Below are 6920 nucleotides of genomic sequence, written 5' to 3'. Positions count from 1 at the left end.
CCTAACTCTAAAAATTAATTCTTAACATCATTATTTTTCGAATATGTTAGTTAAATAAAATTCCATATTTAACATTATTATTTTTGTATGTTTGTCCTCAATGATTTTTTAATGAAAAGAAAAGAATAATAAGCAAATATTAGCTCATCAATTACCTAAAGTTTAACTAATATTAAGTTGCATCATATGGATGGAATATGATGTGGGAAGATAAATTATATTAGTAGGTAATCTAAACCGTCCATAGTCTGAGGAATCAAAATGAACATTTAATTCAAGGGACTATTATGTCAACTGTTAAGTTCAATGGAGGAGATATCTTGTCTTGGTTATCAAAGGAGATGACTCCCAAAAAATAGAAGCATAGGTGTGATTGTCTGAATTGATGGTATATTAGACAAGGCCCAAGTTGAATTTATCTTGGATTCGTTTATGGATTTATTCACTTGTGATGTTTACGACATGACTTGCCTCAATATTAAGTAAGTGATTGACCATGTGTACCTAACTCATATACTTTAGTATATCGAAAACTTGTGTTCCATTGACCTCAAAACTGAAAGTTTGTGTGTTGAGTATGTGACTTATGTATGGAATGACTTCACTTACAATAGTAGAATTCATAGCTCGGATAGAGAGTAAATAATATCATGTCACTGGCATTATATGGATTATGGAAAATAAATCGTGGCCACAAGTCATTCATCAGGGACGAATAATTGTTATTACTATTTGTTAGTAATCACCCCTAACACAATAGGGTAGAAAATCACCATTGTCAGGAGGTAGCCAGTGAAGTAGATAGCCTAGCATATATTCAAAAACTACTTCATTGAAAGTTTTTATAATATATATTTTAAAATATTTATTCATAATACATTTTAAAGAAAGAGATATAAGTTCAACATATATGACAAATTTAATAGGATGGAGAGAGTAATAATTTTTCATAATAATAGTTCTCTTGGGCTTATCCTAGTGTTGAACCTTAGCCATATATCATATAATACAACAATTCTAAACTTCTAACTTACAATATTAAGGCCAATGAAGCATTCGCTCAATGGCAAGATTAGACTCCGACAATTTTAATGTCCTAAGTTCGAATGTGTGGATTCCCTTAGTTATAGTCAATTCAATTATTGAGTTAATTATTCAACTTGCATTAGTTGATTGTATAGAAATTAGACATGTATAATATACAAAAAAAAAATTAATTTAATTTATTAATATATTTTACTTATTGAAATAAAAAAAATAAAAAAATATTCATATAATAATTTCCAAAATTTAAATAAATATTCGATTCATATATCATCTTCCAACATTGCGAAGTAGCCGCTACCTGAGGGATATGTGGGTCTCATTTTTGCTGCAGAATCCACTAAAAGAATAAGAAACACAAAGCATCTTTTGTTTTTCCCCCTTTAATTTGTTAAGTGGGTTAATGTTATTGGAATCTCAGCCATTTTAACAAAGTTAGTGCTTAGGTGGTGACTAAAGTGCAAATTACTGAAATTCACAAAAGCTTTTCCTCAAAGGCAACCAAAACCCTATTTATATTTTAGTGGTCAAAGGAAAATCCCAAAAAAAAAGAAGTAATTAATTGATTAATTAAAAAAGTGGCTTTGCTCACGTGACAGCCGGAAGTGCATAAAGATGTTGAATAGAAAATAAAAAGAGACACATGAGGCATAAAGTTACCATTATGCTGCCGCTCTATCACCATGCATATTTGTTTAGGGGACAAAATCCATAGTCAGTGCTACCAGAATTTTTATCTTTTTATATAAAATAATAATTTTTTTTATAAAAAGTTATAGAAGCACATAGCTTTTTCAACATTTTTTTATGTTAAAGATCGGTTAAAGATGGTTAAAAAAATGAATTTGGGTTTAAATATTAAAAAATTGTTTTTAAAATATTTATATTTAATATAATATTATTTAATCAATTTGAAAAATAGTACATTAATTATAATTTTCTTTTTTAAAAAAATATCTACATTAGTGTCACAAAACATGGATTAATCGTTTCTCTTTTATTTTTGTTTTCTTTGTGGCTCAGTAAAAGTAGTGGTTCATGACTTTGTGATCAACTTTGTGTAAAGATATAAAGTTGGCTATTGGTCAGCTAAACTTTTTGTGTGGAGGGACATGAAATTCATGAAGAGAAATGGGTATTTGATTTTCGACCTCACCTTTTCATTTAGAAAGTATTATAATAGTTAAAATTTTATAATCATTAAACTATTAGTAAATTTACGTTTTGTTCACTCAACTTCAAAACGTTATAAAATGGTCAGTAAATTATACAAAAGTTTTCATTTATGTCACTAGCTGTTAAAATCACTATTGTATGGTCTTCCCTATTCGCACTCCCTACACCAATCAAAAGCTCTCATTCTTCTTCTCTTCTACAATTTAGTTTTTTTTTTCATAAAACATCTTTGAATGTCACAATTCTATGAACCAAAATCTAAACAGCTTTCTTCTCTGATCTCCAACATTGATCGTCAAATCGACTTGGATCTAAGGTATGTTTTTCTACTTGTTGATGTGTACTAATCAACCATACTGATATTTGAATTATTGTTTAGAGCTCGTTAGCCATACTTTAGAAAAAAATATTAACAACCTAGTGACTTAAATAAAAACTTTCGAATAATTTAATGACTTATATAAAATTTTCAAATACTCTAATGATTAATTTGTAACTTTTTGAAATTGAGTAACCAATGACGTTGGGTGTAATTTACTATTATGAATTGTCAATCTCTTAATGCTTTTTAAGCATGAAAGGTTTGATGGAACATAGAAAATTTATGAGAAACAAGCAGAGGAATTTAATAGTTCTAACTTGTAAGTTCAAACATTTTCTTTTATTTGTAAAAGCTCATTCAAAGATGTAGATCAATTTACTTGTTACATGGTTTGTTTTATCTAAATGAATAGTTAAAATTTTAGGAGTTGTAATTGCTAATATAGATGAAGTCTTTGTTTATATGCATGCTTATGAAATTATAAGAAATGCTAAATTTGTTGCTTTATTCCCCTTTAAGGAGAGGAATCTACTTACACCTGTGTAAAATTAAAGAGTTTTACACATTTACAAATGATAAATTCATTTGAAGGCTAGTTTGAGGTTCATTAATAGAATTTTTGAAGGAGAGGTTGAATGAAGCGAACATGGCTATTCAAAGACCTATTCAAATAGAGGCTAGAATATAATAGACATAGGGTGCCTTTTGGCCTTTTAACAAAAAGGAGGAGATAAGTTGATACTAGTTTATTTTGATGTATTGGATAACATCTATTATGAGTTACTTATATTGATTTGTTTTTGGTATCTCATATGTTTTTATGGCATGGTGATAGGGGGAGTTTTGATCAATTGCTTATGTTTTGTCAAAAGTCAAAAGGGGAGATTGTTGGGACTTTAGCTATCTCGTTGCTAATGTTTCAACTCATGTTCAACACGTTCATGTTTAAATAGATGTTCAGATAAACCTTTAGACAGTAATTTAGACATGAATCTTAAACAACTCAAGTCAAGTTGGATGTTGGCATTTTTTACTTTCACCTCCATATTGGTTTCTCTATAAGCAAATGATTCCCAAAACATGTTTTATCTCGTCATTAAAAATGATGATCAAATTTGGCTGATTGAAGAATCTTGGAAATCAAACTTGCCTTATCCAATAAGAAGTATCCTTATCCTTTAAGCTATTTTTAGTAATTAAGTTGTCGATTTTTCTTGGCTGATAAGGCTGTATTTTGGAATAGATATTGGAGTATATTATCCACGACTATTATGCATTAAATTGATAATTTTATCTCCACAAAATTTGTTAAGGGAAGCTATTAATATGCTTGGTTTGACAAGCCCTTTAGAGGGTGTTGATACTACATTGTTTTGTATTTGTTGTTAGGCTTTTGTTCGGATTTGGCACTCAGTTTATAGTTTTGTAAGTGAGGTTATTTGGGTGAGTGATTCTAACAAGTCAGGTTATCTATTAGGTTGCAATTACTTCTTGTGTAAGGATAGATTAGGCTAGTCAATAGGTTACTAGAATGAATCATTTACTAAGTAATAGGATTATTTCCGAATTGAATTAACAAAATTTGTGTTCCTATATCTCTCCTTCTCTTATTTGTTTACTGCCTTTGTAGTATCCACATTTCTAGTCAAACATCTATCTAAACATCAAACTAGACAAACAGCAAAAGAGTATTCTCCTTGGTAAGGATCTTTGCATCAAGGGGTTTTGGAACTGCACTCATCATATAATATTTACAATCATTTTGCTTTTGGTCAAAGGACAACATGATCATGAAATTCCCCTAGGACTCAACAATGGCATACATTGGAGATATCCCCCGATCTCAATGGATATTCAGTCTCTTATTACACTGATGAATCACATCATCATAACCAAATAACATCACCAAAACCAAAAGGAGGTGGAATAGTTTGAGGGGCATGCAATAAAGGGTTTCTCAACAATTGCTTATGCATCGACATCAACTTCGTTTTTGCTTGATTTATTTTATTTTGTTGCATGTTTCATGTGTGTTAAATTCCACGATCTCTTTCTTTCCTCCATGAACTGTTTCTATCTCAACACTTACTTTGTCATTTAAAAGAAGATGAAGTTAATTTAATCTGACTTTTTAAAATTTAGTAATTTAAATTGAATACATTTGACATTGTGCAAACAAATGAAAAACTGTATAAATGCTGACATAAATTTTTATATGATTGTTTGCACCAATATCAAAGGAATAATAAATAAATTCTTTGTTTATTTTATACATAAACTAAATTGCATTCTTTTAGCATATAAGTATTGCATACATACTTCAGCCATATTAAGGATGAGGTTTTAAAATTTTAATAATAGATGGTTAAGTCTTATATGCTTAATTTCAAATTCTATTAATAATAAAAATAAAATTGAAGTTTCATTGAAAATGCATAATATTTCATTTTACATATTTACTTATATATATATATATATATATATATATATTTCCTAATCAACCCTTAACCTTTTAAACCTCTAACTAATTACATTCATTTAAGGTAGATGTTACGTAATTAATGTCAATTAAATTAATACCCAATCAATTATAAGTTAATAATAATTATTTTTATTTAACTGGAAAAAATAAACCTCCAAATGTGAGAGGTATAAAGGTAAACTTGATAAAAAAAAAGAGAGATAGATAAAAAAAATAAAACATTAATAATAATTTGTTTGATAAATAGAAGGGAAATGATTGAATTTAGAAAAACAAGATATGATGGCCTAAAATAGAAGAAAAAATAGAAGCTTAAGGGGCAAACTATTAAAATAGTCATATTTGTTTGCCTCAGGGTATACTTTAATCACTTATGTTTGAAATATTATATTTTAGTCACTTACGTTATTGTATTGTAATATTTTTATCACTGAGTCGTAAATTGTCGTTAACGGTGTAATGCTAAGCTGATGTGGTATGTTAAATCATCATTTCAAAATAAAATTTTAGGCTAATTTATACAACCTGTCCCCATATTTTTTCGTTTTGAGCAATTTAATTTTTTCTTTTAGGTTCTTTTAACCTTTTTTTTCTGCTTCTCCCTCTGTTTTCCTCCCTTCTTCATTTCTTTTAACGTAGTTTTTTTCTATGTTTTCCATTTGTTAAAACTAGTCTTTATACTTTTATTTTTTTGAACAATATAATTTTTTCGATTGAGGCGAGCTTGTGGACTAATTTTATCAAATGGAAAACATAGAAAAACTACATTAAAATAAATGAATAAGGGATGAAAACAGAGGGTGAAGCAAAAGAGAATGGAAAATAAAGAAAAAAAAAAGGAAAGTTAAAAGAACATAAAAGAAAAAAAATTAAATTGTTCAAAACGAAAAAATATGGGGACCGATTGTATAAATTAACCTAAAATTTTTGTTTGAAATGATGATTTAACATGCCACATCAGCTTACCTTTACACCGTTAACGACAATTAACGACGTAGTAACTAAAATATTACAATGCGATAACGTAAGTGACTAAAACATAACATTTCAAGCATAAGTGACTAAAATATATAACATGAGGTAAACAAAAGCGACTATTTTAATAATTTACCCTATATTAAAGATTATGTAAAAGCATATTCACAATCAATGATATTTAATTTGGCAAATATCTATTTATGGCATAATTTTGTCACACCAAAAATATGTGATCAGATGGATAATTGCTTCCTTATTATGAGTGGGAGTGGGTTACTAGTAGTTGCTAAAATTACAAATAAGTTTTGATTGATTTTGACAATTTTGGATATAATATGACAATATAAGGAAAATAATTAAAATATAATATTCTATAAAATGTGACGTCAAAATTGCATAATCACGACATGCATGAAATTTAAATATGTTAAAATTTATATAATATTTTAAATATTATTATAATATGTGAAAATACATAAACATCATACAAAGCATTTTTAATAGTTGGAATTTGAAAATAAACATATATTTAATAAATAATTGTGACTAAGAATTGCTTTTATTGCCTTTTAATATTTTTTATTTTATACTATTTGTTGAAAATATTATAATTTTATTTTAAAAACACAAAATTTTCAAAAAAGAAATTCTTGAATTACCTTCGTGTCACCTTAAATTACATAAAAGCTAAGCTTACATTATAAAATGAAATAAATTAGGAGATCGTTGATTGAATTTTAACTTAATTGGTATCGTTATCATTACAATAATTAGGAGGATGTGTATTTAGGTATATTTTTCTCCAAAAATTGGGTTCTATGGATAGGTATAATCATTGTATAAAAGAAGACTTCTTAATAATAATAATAATAATAAGGAAAAAGGTCTCTCAATCCTTCTCAATTTTGATATTGAGCA

Source organism: Gossypium raimondii, chromosome 1, assembly GCF_025698545.1.
Source record: "Gossypium raimondii isolate GPD5lz chromosome 1, ASM2569854v1, whole genome shotgun sequence".
NCBI lineage: Eukaryota > Viridiplantae > Streptophyta > Magnoliopsida > Malvales > Malvaceae > Gossypium > Gossypium raimondii.
Note: the sequence above shows the minus strand (reverse complement) of the source record.